The sequence below is a fragment of the Argopecten irradians genome, chromosome 5, assembly GCF_041381155.1.
Source record: "Argopecten irradians isolate NY chromosome 5, Ai_NY, whole genome shotgun sequence".
Taxonomy (NCBI): Eukaryota; Metazoa; Mollusca; class Bivalvia; order Pectinida; family Pectinidae; genus Argopecten; species Argopecten irradians.
This window is the reverse complement of record NC_091138.1, coordinates 1,681,856-1,701,720: the sequence shown is the minus strand read 5'-3', so window position 1 is coordinate 1,701,720 and position 19,865 is coordinate 1,681,856. Positions and strand designations below refer to the sequence as shown.

The 19,865-nt window shown below is 33.0% G+C and overlaps 1 protein-coding gene across 4 annotated transcripts in view; it reads right to left on the bottom strand.

The window, feature by feature from the left end:
* The window catches only part of LOC138322625 (putative RNA-binding protein Luc7-like 2), a 30,874-nt gene that overhangs the window by 10,227 nt on the left and 782 nt on the right, over positions 1 to 19,865 (bottom strand). The window lies entirely within an intron of this gene.

The following is a 19,865-nucleotide window of genomic DNA, read 5'->3' as shown; positions in this document are numbered from 1 at the left end:
TGTTAGATCCCTAGTTTTTCCACTCTGATTACTGCTGACCATTATAATATACTAACTGTTAGATTACTGCTGACCATTATTTTAACTGTTAGTCCAGTTTTTCTGATTACTGCTGACCATTATAATATACTAACTGTTAGATCCCTAGTTTTTCTGATTACTGCTGACCATTATAATATACTAACTGTTAGATCCCTAGTTTTTCTGATTACTGCTGACCATTATAATATACTAACTGTTAGATCCCTAGTTTTTCCACTCTGATTACTGCTGACCATTATAATATACTAACTGTTAGATCCCTAGTTTTTCCACTCTGATTACTGCTGACCATTATAATATACTAACTGTTAGATCCCTAGTTTTTCTGATTACTGCTGACCATTATAATATACTAACTGTTAGATCCCTAGTTTTTCTGATTACTGCTGACCATTATAATATACTAACTGTTAGATCCCTAGTTTTTCCACTCTGATTACTGCTGACCATTATAATATACTAACTGTTAGATCCCTAGTTTTTCTGATTACTGCTGACCATTATAATATACTAACTGTTAGATCCCTAGTTTTTCTGATTACTGCTGACCATTATAATATACTAACTGTTAGATCCCTAGTTTTTCCACCTGATTACTGCTGACCATTATAATATACTAACTGTTAGATCCCTAGTTTTTCTGATTACTGTGACCATTATATATACTAACTGTTAGATCCCTAGTTTTTCTGATTACTGCTGACCATTATAATATACTAACTGTTAGATCCCTAGTTTTTCTGATTACTGCTGACCATTATAATATACTAACTGTTAGATCCCTAGTTTTTCCACTCTGATTACTGCTGACCATTATAATATACTAACTGTTAGATCCCTAGTTTTTCCACTCTGATTACTGCTGACCATTATAATATACTAACTGTTAGATCCCTAGTTTTTCTGATTACTGCTGACCATTATAATATACTAACTGTTAGATCCCTAGTTTTTCTGATTACTGCTGACCATTATAATATACTAACTGTTAGATCCCTAGTTTTTCTGATTACTGCTGACCATTATAATATACTAACTGTTAGATCCCTAGTTTTTCCACTCTGATTACTGCTGACCATTATAATATACTAACTGTTAGATCCCTAGTTTTTCCACTCTGATTACTGCTGACCATTATAATATACTAACTGTTAGATCCCTAGTTTTTCCACTCTGATTACTGCTGACCATTATAATATACTAACTGTTAGATCCCTAGTTTTTCCACTCTGATTACTGCTGACCATTATAATATACTAACTGTTAGATCCCTAGTTTTTCTGATTACTGCTGACCATTATAATATACTAACTGTTAGATCCCTAGTTTTTCCACTCTGATTACTGCTGACCATTATAATATACTAACTGTTAGATCCCTAGTTTTTCCACTCTGATTACTGCTGACCATTATAATATACTAACTGTTAGATCCCTAGTTTTTCTGATTACTGCTGACCATTATAATATACTAACTCTTAGATCCCTAGTTTTTCCACTCTGATTACTGCTGACCATTATAATATACTAGCTGTTAGATCCCTAGTTTTTTCCACTCTGATTACTGCTGACCATTATAATATACTAACTGTTAGATCCCTAGTTTTTCTGATTACTGCTGACCATTATAATATACTAACTGTTAGATCCCTAGTTTTTCCACTCTGATTACTGCTGACCATTATAATATACTAACTGTTAGATCCCTAGTTTTTCCACTCTGATTACTGCTGACCATTATAATATACTAACTGTTAGATCCCTAGTTTTTCCACTCTGATTACTGCTGACCATTATAATATACTAACTGTTAGATCCCTAGTTTTTCCACTCTGATTACTGCTGACCATTATAATATACTAACTGTTAGATCCCTAGTTTTTCTGATTACTGCTGACCATTATAATATACTAACTGTTAGATCCCTAGTTTTTCCACTCTGATTACTGCTGACCATTATAATATACTAACTGTTAGATCCCTAGTTTTTCTGATTACTGCTGACCATTATAATATACTAACTGTTAGATCCCTAGTTTTTCCACTCTGATTACTGCTGACCATTATAATATACTAACTGTTAGATCCCTAGTTTTTCCACTCTGATTACTGCTGACCATTATAATATACTAACTGTTAGATCCCTAGTTTTTCCACTCTGATTACTGCTGACCATTATAATATACTAACTGTTAGATCCCTAGTTTTTCCACTCTGATTACTGCTGACCATTATAATATACTAACTGTTAGATCCCTAGTTTTTCCACTCTGATTACTGCTGACCATTATAATATACTAACTGTTAGATCCCTAGTTTTTCCACTCTGATTACTGCTGACCATTATAATATACTAACTGTTAGATCCCTAGTTTTTCTGATTACTGCTGACCATTATAATATACTAACTGTTAGATCCCTAGTTTTTCATCTGATTACTGCTGACCATTATAATATACTAACTGTTAGATCCCTAGTTTTTCTCTGATTACTGCTGACCATTATAATATACTAACTGTTAGATCCCTAGTTTTTCTGATTACTGCTGACCATTATAATATACTAACTGTTAGATCCCTAGTTTTTCTGATTACTGCTGACCATTATAATATACTAACTGTTAGATCCCTAGTTTTTTCTGATTACTGCTGACCATTATAATATACTAACTGTTAGATCCCTAGTTTTTCTGATTACTGCTGACCATTATAATATACTAACTGTTAGATCCCTAGTTTTTCACTCTGATTACTGCTGACCATTATAATATACTAGATCTGTTAGATCCCTGACCATTTTTACTACTGTTAGATCCCTAGTTTTTCTGATTACTGCTGACCATTATAATATACTAACTGTTAGATCCCTAGTTTTTCTGATTACTGCTGACCATTATAATATACTAACTGTTAGATCCCTAGTTTTTCCACTCTGATTACTGCTGACCATTATAATATACTAACTGTTAGATCCCTAGTTTTTCTGATTACTGCTGACCATTATAATATACTAACTGTTAGATCCCTAGTTTTTCTGATTACTGCTGACCATTATAATATACTAACTGTTAGATCCCTAGTTTTTCTGATTACTGCTGACCATTATAATATACTAACTGTTAGATCCCTAGTTTTTCCACTCTGATTACTGCTGACCATTATAATATACTAACTGTTAGATCCCTAGTTTTTCTGATTACTGCTGACCATTATAATATACTAACTGTTAGATCCCTAGTTTTTTACTCTGATTACTGCTGACCATTATAATATACTAACTGTTAGATCCCTAGTTTTTCTGATTACTGCTGACCATTATAATATACTAACTGTTAGATCCCTAGTTTTTTCTGATTACTGCTGACCATTATAATATACTAACTGTTAGATCCCTAGTTTTTCCACTGATTACTGCTGACCATTATAATATACTAACTGTTAGATCCCTAGTTTTTCTGATTACTGCTGACCATTATAATATACTAACTGTTAGATCCCTAGTTTTTCCACTCTGATTACTGCTGACCATTATAATATACTAACTGTTAGATCCCTAGTTTTTCACTCTGATTACTGCTGACCATTATAATATACTAACTGTTAGATCCCTAGTTTTTCCACTCTGATTACTGCTGACCATTATAATATACTAACTGTTAGATCCCTAGTTTTTCTGATTACTGCTGACCATTATAATATACTAACTGTTAGATCCCTAGTTTTTCCACTCTGATTACTGCTGACCATTATAATATACTAACTGTTAGATCCCTAGTTTTTCTGATTACTGCTGACCATTATAATATATACTAACTGTTAGATCCCTAGTTTTTCCTTGATTACTCCTGATTACTGCTGACCATTATAATATACTAACTGTTAGATCCCTAGTTTTTCTGATTACTGCTGACCATTATAATATACTAACTCTTAGATCCCTAGTTTTTCCACTCTGATTACTGCTGACCATTATAATATACTAACTGTTAGATCCCTAGTTTTTCCACTCTGATTACTGCTGACCATTATAATATACTAACTGTTAGATCCCTAGTTTTTCTGATTACTGCTGACCATTATAATATACTAACTGTTAGATCCCTAGTTTTTCCACTCTGATTACTGCTGACCATTATAATATACTAACTGTTAGATCCCTAGTTTTTCCACTCTGATTACTGCTGACCATTATAATATACTAACTGTTAGATCCCTAGTTTTTCTGACTCTGATTACTGCTGACCATTATAATATACTAACTGTTAGATCCCTAGTTTTTCTGATTACTGCTGACCATTATAATATACTAACTGTTAGATCCCTAGTTTTTCTGATTACTGCTGACCATTATAATATACTAACTGTTAGATCCCTAGTTTTTCCACTCTGATTACTGCTGACCATTATAATATACTAACTGTTAGATCCCTAGTTTTTCTGATTACTGCTGACCATTATAATATACTAACTGTTAGATCCCTAGTTTTTCCACTCTGATTACTGCTGACCATTATAATATACTAACTGTTAGATCCCTAGTTTTTCCACTCTGATTACTGCTGACCATTATAATATACTAACTGTTAGATCCCTAGTTTTTCCACTCTGATTACTGCTGACCATTATAATATACTAACTGTTAGATCCCTAGTTTTTCCACTCTGATTACTGCTGACCATTATAATATACTAACTGTTAGATCCCTAGTTTTTCCACTCTGATTACTGCTGACCATTATAATATACTAACTGTTAGATCCCTAGTTTTTCCACTCTGATTACTGCTGACCATTATAATATACTAACTGTTAGATCCCTAGTTTTTCCACTCTGATTACTGCTGACCATTATAATATACTAACTGTTAGATCCCTAGTTTTTCTGATTACTGCTGACCATTATAATATACTAACTGTTAGATCCCTAGTTTTTCTGATTACTGCTGACCATTATAATATACTAACTGTTAGATCCCTAGTTTTTCCTCTCTGATTACTGCTGACCATTATAATATACTAACTGTTAGATCCCTAGTTTTTCCATTCTGATTACTGCTGACCATTATAATATACTAACTGTTAGATCCCTAGTTTTTCCACTCTGATTACTGCTGACCATTATAATATACTAACTGTTAGATCCCTAGTTTTTCTGATTACTGCTGACCATTATAATATACTAACTGTTAGATCCCTAGTTTTTTCCACTCTGATTACTGCTGACCATTATAATATACTAACTGTTAGATCCCTAGTTTTTCCACTCTGATTACTGCTGACCATTATAATATACTAACTGTTAGATCCCTAGTTTTTCTGTGATTACTGCTGACCATTATAATATACTAACTGTTAGATCCCTAGTTTTTCCACTCTGATTACTGCTGACCATTATAATATACTAACTGTTAGATCCCTAGTTTTTCCACTCTGATTACTGCTGACCATTATAATATACTAACTGTTAGATCCCTAGTTTTTTCTGATTACTGCTGACCATTATAATATACTAACTGTTAGATCCCTAGTTTTTCCACTCTGATTACTGCTGACCATTATAATATACTAACTGTTAGATCCCTAGTTTTTCTGATTACTGCTGACCATTATAATATACTAACTGTTAGATCCCTAGTTTTTCTGATTACTGCTGACCATTATAATATACTAACTGTTAGATCCCTAGTTTTTCTGATTACTGCTGACCATTATAATATACTAACTGTTAGATCCCTAGTTTTTCCACTCTGATTACTGCTGACCATTATAATATACTAACTGTTAGATCCCTAGTTTTTCCACTCTGATTACTGCTGACCATTATAATATACTAACTGTTAGATCCCTAGTTTTTCTGATTACTGCTGACCATTATAATATACTAACTCTTAGATCCCTAGTTTTTCCACTCTGATTACTGCTGACCATTATAATATACTAACTGTTAGATCCCTAGTTTTTCCACTCTGATTACTGCTGACCATTATAATATACTAACTGTTAGATCCCTAGTTTTTCTGATTACTGCTGACCATTATAATATACTAACTGTTAGATCCCTAGTTTTTTCACTCTGATTACTGCTGACCATTATAATATACTAACTGTTAGATCCCTAGTTTTTCTCTGATTACTGCTGACCATTATAATATACTAACTGTTAGATCCCTAGTTTTTCCACTCTGATTACTGCTGACCATTATAATATACTAACTGTTAGATCCCTAGTTTTTCTCTGATTACTGCTGACCATTATAATATACTAACTGTTAGATCCCTAGTTTTTCCACTCTGATTACTGCTGACCATTATAATATACTAACTGTTAGATCCCTAGTTTTTCCCTGATTACTGCTGACCATTATAATATACTAACTGTTAGATCCCTAGTTTTTCTTACTGCTGACCATTATAATATACTAACTGTTAGATCCCTAGTTTTTCTGATTACTGCTGACCATTATAATATACTAACTGTTAGATCCCTAGTTTTTCTGATTACTGCTGACCATTATAATATACTAACTGTTAGATCCCTAGTTTTTCTGATTACTGCTGACCATTATAATATACTAACTGTTAGATCCCTAGTTTTTCTGATTACTGCTGACCATTATAATATACTAACTGTTAGATCCCTAGTTTTTCCACTCTGATTACTGCTGACCATTATAATATACTAACTGTTAGATCCCTAGTTTTTCCACTCTGATTACTGCTGACCATTATAATATACTAACTGTTAGATCCCTAGTTTTTCCACTCTGATTACTGCTGACCATTATAATATACTAACTGTTAGATCCCTAGTTTTTCTGATTACTGCTGACCATTATAATATAACTAACTGTTAGATCCCTAGTTTTTCCACTCTGATTACTGCTGACCATTATAATATACTAACTGTTAGATCCCTAGTTTTTCCCTCTGATTACTGCTGACCATTATAATATACTAACTGTTAGATCCCTAGTTTTTCCACTCTGATTACTGCTGACCATTATAATATACTAACTGTTAGATCCCTAGTTTTTCCACTCTGATTACTGCTGACCATTATAATATACTAACTGTTAGATCCCTAGTTTTTCCACTCTGATTACTGCTGACCATTATAATATACTAACTGTTAGATCCCTAGTTTTTCCACTCTGATTACTGCTGACCATTATAATATACTAACTGTTAGATCCCTAGTTTTTCTGATTACTGCTGACCATTATAATATACTAACTGTTAGATCCCTAGTTTTTCTGATTACTGCTGACCATTATAATATACTAACTGTTAGATCCCTAGTTTTTCCACTCTGATTACTGCTGACCATTATAATATACTAACTGTTAGATCCCTAGTTTTTCTGATTACTGCTGACCATTATAATATACTAACTGTTAGATCCCTAGTTTTTCCACTCTGATTACTGCTGACCATTATAATATACTAACTGTTAGATCCCTAGTTTTTCCACTCTGATTACTGCTGACCATTATAATATACTAACTGTTAGATCCCTAGTTTTTCCACTCTGATTACTGCTGACCATTATAATATACTAACTGTTAGATCCCTAGTTTTTCCACTCTGATTACTGCTGACCATTATAATATACTAACTGTTAGATCCCTAGTTTTTCCACTCTGATTACTGCTGACCATTATAATATACTAACTGTTAGATCCCTAGTTTTTCTGATTACTGCTGACCATTATAATATACTAACTGTTAGATCCCTAGTTTTTCCACTCTGATTACTGCTGACCATTATAATATACTAACTGTTAGATCCCTAGTTTTTCCACTCTGATTACTGCTGACCATTATAATATACTAACTGTTAGATCCCTAGTTTTTCCACTCTGATTACTGCTGACCATTATAATATACTAACTGTTAGATCCCTAGTTTTTCTGATTACTGCTGACCATTATAATATACTAACTGTTAGATCCCTAGTTTTTCCACTCTGATTACTGCTGACCATTATAATATACTAACTGTTAGATCCCTAGTTTTTCCACTCTGATTACTGCTGACCATTATAATATACTAACTGTTAGATCCCTAGTTTTTCTGATTACTGCTGACCATTATAATATACTAACTGTTAGATCCCTAGTTTTTCCACTCTGATTACTGCTGACCATTATAATATACTAACTGTTAGATCCCTAGTTTTTCTGATTACTGCTGACCATTATAATATACTAACTGTTAGATCCCTAGTTTTTCCACTCTGATTACTGCTGACCATTATAATATACTAACTGTTAGATCCCTAGTTTTTCTGATTACTGCTGACCATTATAATATACTAACTGTTAGATCCCTAGTTTTTCTGATTACTGCTGACCATTATAATATACTAACTGTTAGATCCCTAGTTTTTCCACTCTGATTACTGCTGACCATTATAATATACTAACTGTTAGATCCCTAGTTTTTCCACTCTGATTACTGCTGACCATTATAATATACTAACTGTTAGATCCCTAGTTTTTCCACTCTGATTACTGCTGACCATTATAATATACTAACTGTTAGATCCCTAGTTTTTCTGATTACTGCTGACCATTATAATATACTAACTGTTAGATCCCTAGTTTTTCCACTCTGATTACTGCTGACCATTATAATATACTAACTGTTAGATCCCTAGTTTTTCTGATTACTGCTGACCATTATAATATACTAACTGTTAGATCCCTAGTTTTTCCACTCTGATTACTGCTGACCATTATAATATACTAACTGTTAGATCCCTAGTTTTTCCACTCTGATTACTGCTGACCATTATAATATACTAACTGTTAGATCCCTAGTTTTTCTGATTACTGCTGACCATTATAATATACTAACTGTTAGATCCCTAGTTTTTCCACTGATTACTGCTGACCATTATAATATACTAACTGTTAGATCCCTAGTTTTTCCACTCTGATTACTGCTGACCATTATAATATACTAACTGTTAGATCCCTAGTTTTTCCACTGATTACTGCTGACCATTATAATATACTAACTGTTAGATCCCTAGTTTTTCCACTCTGATTACTGCTGACCATTATAATATACTAACTGTTAGATCCCTAGTTTTTCTGATTACTGCTGACCATTATAATATACTAACTGTTAGATCCCTAGTTTTTCCACTCTGATTACTGCTGACCATTATAATATACTAACTGTTAGATCCCTAGTTTTTCTGATTACTGCTGACCATTATAATATACTAACTGTTAGATCCCTAGTTTTTCCACTCTGATTACTGCTGACCATTATAATATACTAACTGTTAGATCCCTAGTTTTTCCACTCTGATTACTGCTGACCATTATAATATACTAACTGTTAGATCCCTAGTTTTTCCACTCTGATTACTGCTGACCATTATAATATACTAACTGTTAGATCCCTAGTTTTTCCACTCTGATTACTGCTGACCATTATAATATACTAACTGTTAGATCCCTAGTTTTTCTGATTACTGCTGACCATTATAATATACTAACTGTTAGATCCCTAGTTTTTCCACTCTGATTACTGCTGACCATTATAATATACTAACTGTTAGATCCTAGTTTTTTGATTCTGACATTAATCTAACTGTATCCTAGTTTTCCACTCTGATTACTGCTGACCATTATAATATACTAACTGTTAGATCCCTAGTTTTTTGATTACTGCTGACCATTATAATATACTAACTGTTAGATCCCTAGTTTTTCCACTGATTACTGCTGACCATTATAATATACTAACTGTTAGATCCCTAGTTTTTCCACTCTGATTACTGCTGACCATTATAATATACTAACTGTTAGATCCCTAGTTTTTCCACTCTGATTACTGCTGACCATTATAATATACTAACTGTTAGATCCCTAGTTTTTCCACTCTGATTACTGCTGACCATTATAATATACTAACTGTTAGATCCCTAGTTTTTCCACTCTGATTACTGCTGACCATTATAATATACTAACTGTTAGATCCCTAGTTTTTCCACTCTGATTACTGCTGACCATTATAATATACTAACTGTTAGATCCCTAGTTTTTCCACTCTGATTACTGCTGACCATTATAATATACTAACTGTTAGATCCCTAGTTTTTCCACTCTGATTACTGCTGACCATTATAATATACTAACTGTTAGATCCCTAGTTTTTCCACTCTGATTACTGCTGACCATTATAATATACTAACTGTTAGATCCCTAGTTTTTCCACTCTGATTACTGCTGACCATTATAATATACTAACTGTTAGATCCCTAGTTTTTCTGATTACTGCTGACCATTATAATATACTAACTGTTAGATCCCTAGTTTTTCTGATTACTGCTGACCATTATAATATACTAACTGTTAGATCCCTAGTTTTTCCACTCTGATTACTGCTGACCATTATAATATACTAACTGTTAGATCCCTAGTTTTTCCACTCTGATTACTGCTGACCATTATAATATACTAACTGTTAGATCCCTAGTTTTTCCACTCTGATTACTGCTGACCATTATAATATACTAACTGTTAGATCCCTAGTTTTTCCACTCTGATTACTGCTGACCATTATAATATACTAACTGTTAGATCCCTAGTTTTTCCACTCTGATTACTGCTGACCATTATAATATACTAACTGTTAGATCCCTAGTTTTTCCACTCTGATTACTGCTGACCATTATAATATACTAACTGTTAGATCCCTAGTTTTTCTGATTACTGCTGACCATTATAATATACTAACTGTTAGATCCCTAGTTTTTCCACTCTGATTACTGCTGACCATTATAATATACTAACTGTTAGATCCCTAGTTTTTTCTGATTACTGCTGACCATTATAATATACTAACTGTTAGATCCCTAGTTTTTCCACTCTGATTACTGCTGACCATTATAATATACTAACTGTTAGATCCCTAGTTTTTCTGATTACTGCTGACCATTATAATATACTAACTGTTAGATCCCTAGTTTTTCTGATTACTGCTGACCATTATAATATACTAACTGTTAGATCCCTAGTTTTTCTGATTACTGCTGACCATTATAATATACTAACTGTTAGATCCCTAGTTTTTCCACTCTTGATTACTGCTGACCATTATAATATACTAACTGTTAGATCCCTAGTTTTTCTGATTACTGCTGACCATTATAATATACTAACTGTTAGATCCCTAGTTTTTCCACTCTGATTACTGCTGACCATTATAATATACTAACTGTTAGATCCCTAGTTTTTCCACTCTGATTACTGCTGACCATTATAATATACTAACTGTTAGATCCCTAGTTTTTCCACTCTGATTACTGCTGACCATTATAATATACTAACTGTTAGATCCCTAGTTTTTCCTCTCTGATTACTGCTGACCATTATAATATACTAACTGTTAGATCCCTAGTTTTTCCACTCTGATTACTGCTGACCATTATAATATACTAACTGTTAGATCCCTAGTTTTTCCACTCTGATTACTGCTGACCATTATAATATACTAACTGTTAGATCCCTAGTTTTTTCTGATTACTGCTGACCATTATAATATACTAACTGTTAGATCCCTAGTTTTTCACTCTGATTACTGCTGACCATTATAATATACTAACTGTTAGATCCCTAGTTTTTCTGATTACTGCTGACCATTATAATATACTAACTGTTAGATCCCTAGTTTTTCCACTTGATTACTGCTGACCATTATAATATACTAACTGTTAGATCCCTAGTTTTTCTGATTACTGCTGACCATTATAATATACTAACTGTTAGATCCCTAGTTTTTCCACTCTGATTACTGCTGACCATTATAATATACTAACTGTTAGATCCCTAGTTTTTTCTGATACTGGCCATTATAAATACTAACTGATCCTAGTTTTCTCTGATTACTGCTGACCATTATAATATACTAACTGTTAGATCCCTAGTTTTTCCACTCTGATTACTGCTGACCATTATAATATACTAACTGTTAGATCCCTAGTTTTTCTGATTACTGCTGACCATTATAATATACTAACTGTTAGATCCCTAGTTTTTCCACTCTGATTACTGCTGACCATTATAATATACTAACTGTTAGATCCCTAGTTTTTCCACTCTGATTACTGCTGACCATTATAATATACTAACTGTTAGATCCCTAGTTTTTCCACTCTGATTACTGCTGACCATTATAATATACTAACTGTTAGATCCCTAGTTTTTCCTCTCTGATTACTGCTGACCATTATAATATACTAACTGTTAGATCCCTAGTTTTTCTGATTACTGCTGACCATTATAATATACTAACTGTTAGATCCCTAGTTTTTCCACTCTGATTACTGCTGACCATTATAATATACTAACTGTTAGATCCCTAGTTTTTCCACTCTGATTACTGCTGACCATTATAATATACTAACTGTTAGATCCCTAGTTTTTCTGATTACTGCTGACCATTATAATATACTAACTGTTAGATCCCTAGTTTTTCCACTCTGATTACTGCTGACCATTATAATATACTAACTGTTAGATCCCTAGTTTTTCCATGATTACTGCTGACCATTATAATATACTAACTGTTAGATCCCTAGTTTTTCCACTCTGATTACTGCTGACCATTATAATATACTAACTCTTAGATCCCTAGTTTTTCCACTCTGATTACTGCTGACCATTATAATATACTAACTGTTAGATCCCTAGTTTTTCCACTCTGATTACTGCTGACCATTATAATATACTAACTGTTAGATCCCTAGTTTTTCCACTCTGATTACTGCTGACCATTATAATATACTAACTGTTAGATCCCTAGTTTTTCTGATTCTGATTACTGCTGACCATTATAATATACTAACTGTTAGATCCCTAGTTTTTCCACTCTGATTACTGCTGACCATTATAATATACTAACTGTTAGATCCCTAGTTTTTCTGATTACTGCTGACCATTATAATATACTAACTGTTAGATCCCTAGTTTTTCTGATTACTGCTGACCATTATAATATACTAACTGTTAGATCCCTAGTTTTTCCACTCTGATTACTGCTGACCATTATAATATACTAACTGTTAGATCCCTAGTTTTTCTGATTACTGCTGACCATTATAATATACTAACTGTTAGATCCCTAGTTTTTCCACTCTGATTACTGCTGACCATTATAATATACTAACTGTTAGATCCCTAGTTTTTCCACTCTGATTACTGCTGACCATTATAATATACTAACTGTTAGATCCCTAGTTTTTCTGATTACTGCTGACCATTATAATATACTAACTGTTAGATCCCTAGTTTTTCCACTCTGATTACTGCTGACCATTATAATATACTAACTGTTAGATCCCTAGTTTTTCCACTCTGATTACTGCTGACCATTATAATATACTAACTGTTAGATCCCTAGTTTTTCTGATTACTGCTGACCATTATAATATACTAACTGTTAGATCCCTAGTTTTTCCACTGATTACTGCTGACCATTATAATATACTAACTGTTAGATCCCTAGTTTTTCTGATTACTGCTGACCATTATAATATACTAACTGTTAGATCCCTAGTTTTTCTGATTACTGCTGACCATTATAATATACTAACTGTTAGATCCCTAGTTTTTCTGATTACTGCTGACCATTATAATATACTAACTGTTAGATCCCTAGTTTTTCTGATTACTGCTGACCATTATAATATACTAACTGTTAGATCCCTAGTTTTTTCTGATTACTGCTGACCATTATAATATACTAACTGTTAGATCCCTAGTTTTTCTGATTACTGCTGACCATTATAATATACTAACTGTTAGATCCCTAGTTTTTCTGATTACTGCTGACCATTATAATATACTAACTGTTAGATCCCTAGTTTTTCCACTGATTACTGCTGACCATTATAATATACTAACTGTTAGATCCCTAGTTTTTCTGATTACTGCTGACCATTATAATATACTAACTGTTAGATCCCTAGTTTTTCATCTGATTACTGCTGACCATTATAATATACTAACTGTTAGATCCCTAGTTTTTCCACTCTGATTACTGCTGACCATTATAATATACTAACTGTTAGATCCCTAGTTTTTCCACTCTGATTACTGCTGACCATTATAATATACTAACTGTTAGATCCCTAGTTTTTCTGATTACTGCTGACCATTATAATATACTAACTGTTAGATCCCTAGTTTTTCCACTCTGATTACTGCTGACCATTATAATATACTAACTGTTAGATCCCTAGTTTTTCCACTCTGATTACTGCTGACCATTATAATATACTAACTGTTAGATCCCTAGTTTTTCCACTCTGATTACTGCTGACCATTATAATATACTAACTGTTAGATCCCTAGTTTTTCCACTCTGATTACTGCTGACCATTATACTATACTAACTGTTAGATCCCTAGTTTTTCCACTCTGATTACTACTGACCATTATAATATAATAACTCTTAGATCCCTAGTTTTTCCACTCTGATTACTGCTGACCATTATAATATACTAACTGTTAGATCCCTAGTTTTTCTGATTACTGCTGACCATTATAATATACTAACTGTTAGATCCCTAGTTTTTCCACTCTGATTACTGCTGACCATTATAATATACTAACTGTTAGATCCCTAGTTTTTCCACTCTGATTACTGCTGACCATTATAATATACTAACTGTTAGATCCCTAGTTTTTCCACTCTGATTACTGCTGACCATTATAATATACTAACTGTTAGATCCCTAGTTTTTCTGATTACTGCTGACCATTATAATATACTAACTGTTAGATCCCTAGTTTTTCTGATTACTGCTGACCATTATAATATACTAACTGTTAGATCCCTAGTTTTTCTGATTACTGCTGACCATTATAATATACTAACTGTTAGATCCCTAGTTTTTCTGATTACTGCTGACCATTATAATATACTAACTGTTAGATCCCTAGTTTTTCCACTCTGATTACTGCTGACCATTATAATATACTAACTGTTAGATCCCTAGTTTTTCCACTCTGATTACTGCTGACCATTATAATATACTAACTGTTAGATCCCTAGTTTTTCCACTGATTACTGCTGACCATTATAATATACTAACTGTTAGATCCCTAGTTTTTTGATTACTGCTGACCATTATAATATACTACTGTTAGATCCCTAGTTTTTCACTCTGATTACTGCTGACCATTATAATATACTAACTGTTAGATCCCTAGTTTTTCCACTCTGATTACTGCTGACCATTATAATATACTAACTGTTAGATCCCTAGTTTTTCCACTCTGATTACTGCTGACCATTATAATATACTAACTGTTAGATCCCTAGTTTTTCCACTCTGATTACTGCTGACCATTATAATATACTAACTGTTAGATCCCTAGTTTTTCTGATTACTGCTGACCATTATAATATACTAACTGTTAGATCCCTAGTTTTTCCACTCTGATTACTGCTGACCATTATAATATACTAACTGTTAGATCCCTAGTTTTTCCACTCTGATTACTGCTGACCATTATAATATACTAACTGTTAGATCCCTAGTTTTTCCACTCTGATTACTGCTGACCATTATAATATACTAACTGTTAGATCCCTAGTTTTTCCACTCTGATTACTGCTGACCATTATAATATACTAACTGTTAGATCCCTAGTTTTTCCACTCTGATTACTGCTGACCATTATAATATACTAACTGTTAGATCCCTAGTTTTTCCACTCTGATTACTGCTGACCATTATAATATACTAACTGTTAGATCCCTAGTTTTTCCACTCTGATTACTGCTGACCATTATAATATACTAACTGTTAGATCCCTAGTTTTTCCACTCTGATTACTGCTGACCATTATAATATACTAACTGTTAGATCCCTAGTTTTTCCACTCTGATTACTGCTGACCATTATAATATACTAACTGTTAGATCCCTAGTTTTTTCCACTCTGATTACTGCTGACCATTATAATATACTAACTGTTAGATCCCTAGTTTTTCCACTCTGATTACTGCTGACCATTATAATATACTAACTGTTAGGTCCCTAGTTTTTCCTCTCTGATTACTGCTGACCATTATAATATACTAACTGTTAGATCCCTAGTTTTTCTGATTACTGCTGACCATTATAATATACTAACTGTTAGATCCCTAGTTTTTCTGATTACTGCTGACCATTAATAATATACTAACTGTTAGATCCCTAGTTTTTCCACTCTGATTACTGCTGACCATTATAATATACTAACTGTTAGATCCCTAGTTTTTCCACTCTGATTACTGCTGACCATTATAATATACTAACTGTTAGATCCCTAGTTTTTCTGATTACTGCTGACCATTATAATATACTAACTGTTAGATCCCTAGTTTTTCTGATTACTGCTGACCATTATAATATACTAACTGTTAGATCCCTAGTTTTTCCACTCTGATTACTGCTGACCATTATAATATACTAACTGTTAGATCCCTAGTTTTTCCACTCTGATTACTGCTGACCATTATAATATACTAACTGTTAGATCCCTAGTTTTTCCACTCTGATTACTGCTGACCATTATAATATACTAACTGTTAGATCCCTAGTTTTTCTACTCTGATTACTGCTGACCATTATAATATACTAACTGTTAGATCCCTAGTTTTTCCACTCTGATTACTGCTGACCATTATAATATACTAACTGTTAGATCCCTAGTTTTTCCACTCTGATTACTGCTGACCATTATAATATACTAACTGTTAGATCCCTAGTTTTTCCACTCTGATTACTGCTGACCATTATAATATACTAACTGTTAGATCCCTAGTTTTTCCACTCTGATTACTGCTGACCATTATAATATACTAACTGTTAGATCCCTAGTTTTTCTGATTACTGCTGACCATTATAATATACTAACTGTTAGATCCCTAGTTTTTCTGATTACTGCTGACCATTATAATATATACTAACTGTTAGATCCCTAGTTTTTCCACTCTGATTACTGCTGACCATTATAATATACTAACTGTTAGATCCCTAGTTTTTCTGATTACTGCTGACCATTATAATATACTAACTGTTAGATCCCTAGTTTTTCTGATTACTGCTGACCATTATAATATACTAACTGTTAGATCCCTAGTTTTTCCACTCTGATTACTGCTGACCATTATAATATACTAACTGTTAGATCCCTAGTTTTTCTGATTACTGCTGACCATTATAATATACTAGCTGTTAGATCCCTAGTTTTTCCACTCTGATTACTGCTGACCATTATAATATACTAACTGTTAGATCCCTAGTTTTTCCACTCTGATTACTGCTGACCATTATAATATACTAACTGTTAGATCCCTAGTTTTTCTGATTACTGCTGACCATTATAATATACTAACTGTTAGATCCCTAGTTTTTCTGATTACTGCTGACCATTATAATATACTAACTGTTAGATCCCTAGTTTTTCCACTCTGATTACTGCTGACCATTATAATATACTAACTGTTAGATCCCTAGTTTTTCCACTCTGATTACTGCTGACCATTATAATATACTAACTGTTAGATCCCTAGTTTTTCCACTCTGATTACTGCTGACCATTATAATATACTAACTGTTAGATCCCTAGTTTTTCCACTCTGATTACTGCTGACCATTATAATATACTAACTGTTAGATCCCTAGTTTTTCCACTCTGATTACTGCTGACCATTATAATATACTAACTGTTAGATCCCTAGTTTTTCTGATTACTGCTGACCATTATAATATACTAACTGTTAGATCCCTAGTTTTTCTGATTACTGCTGACCATTATAATATACTAACTGTTAGATCCCTAGTTTTTCCACTCTGATTACTGCTGACCATTATAATATACTAACTGTTAGATCCCTAGTTTTTCTGATTACTGCTGACCATTATAATATACTAACTGTTAGATCCCTAGTTTTTCCACTCTGATTACTGCTGACCATTATAATATACTAGCTGTTGGATCCCTAGTTTTTCCACTCTGATTACTGCTGACCATTATAATATACTAACTGTTAGATCCCTAGTGCTGACCATTATAATATACTATATCTTGATAGGCTTTGCCATTGACATGTTTTGCAGTAATATAATCACATATATATAGAACTAGCTCTAAATTTTATTTCCATTTTATATCTTTAAATGCCCAGTACCTTTCCATAACAGCTTATAATTTTTTTTAAATTTGAATATTAATGTAAAGCTAATATTTATACTTTTGTAGTCACAAAATTTATTCTCTTAATGTTAATACTATGTATATATATATATACTATCATCACCTTCTGAACAATTTTCTTACAATAACATTGTTTTTTAATTTTTTAAAAGGACAATTCTGTCTAAGAGTACATTTAAACGTGCACATATTTCGTAAACTAACCAGTTCTAATGGAAATTAGATTAGTTGGTTTACAGTGATATGCCAGAAAAGCCCACTGTTGTCTATTGCATGTGAAATGTTCAATTGCCAATACACATAGCCTTGTATGCCGAACCCTGACCCTTGCCTGTGTAATAAAGAATTTTTTGTCTAGAACTACTCAAAATGCTATTATTAGATGCATGTTCCTGTCTAAAAATAATTTCATTAACTCCTCAGTGGTTATGTTTTGCATTTGTTTAACGTGCATGACTTTGACTCGGGTAAGAGTACAGCGTACATGTTGTACCTGCTTAATCGTATTGATCAACGATTTTGAATTTCAATGGTATTAATCAAAATACTTAACAATGTTGTGGAATTTGTCACTATTTCCTGTCATATGTTTCATAAGGAATGTAAAATTATACATTTATGTCATATTTTGCTTTGTTAGCCTCACTGAATTGATTTTTAAAATACTTTTAATTTTTTTTTGGAAAGGTAGCGGGCCTTTAATAATTAGAAATCTACTTGATGGAAATATTATAAACGTAAAGTTGATAATCTTTTAAACAGAGTTGTCTCATGATTATAAAGTTTTAGACAGACCTATTAAAATACAAAGAGGAAAAAGGAGAAAAACGTGTACATGCAATACACTAATCCCTATTGAGATTCCTCCTCTAGACTCTTTTATATTCGGACGTCTGATAGATGTCTCTCGTCGGAATCCCTACTCGAGCCTTCTAAACTTTATTCTGGAAAATCAAGTCAGGTTGACCTACCTCTTGTAAGGGTCTATTACAGAAATAATCCAACTGCAGTGGTTCCCATACTAGCACACATCGCTAGTGGAGATATTTTTCTCTCCATACGCACATATATTATTTAGTGACACATATTAAAAACAAAGAACCATCCCATATTGTAAACAATGTTATGTTCCATCGCTACTTTGAGCAGCCATTTTGAAAGTCCCTCTCTGTCATGTGACCGCTATAGTCTGTTTCAATAAAATTCATTACCTGTATAACCTTACTCCATTCAGTGTAATAGGCGTTATCTGGAACGCACTATAGTGGTCATGTGACAGCGAGGGACTTTCAAAATGGCTGCTCAAAGTAGCGATAGAACAAGACATCGTTTGCAAAATGAGATGGTTCTTTGTTTTCAATACATGTCACTTCATATTAAATGTGCGTTTTGAGAGAAAAATATCTCCACTATCGATGTGTGCCAGTATGGGAACCACTCCAGTTGGATTATTTCTGTAATAGACCCTTACAAGAGGTAGGTCAACCTGACTTGATTTTCCAGAATAATATTTAGAAGGCTCGAGTAGGGATTCCGACGAGAGACATCTATCAGACGTCCGAATATAAAAGAGTCTAGAGGAGGAATCTCAATAGCGA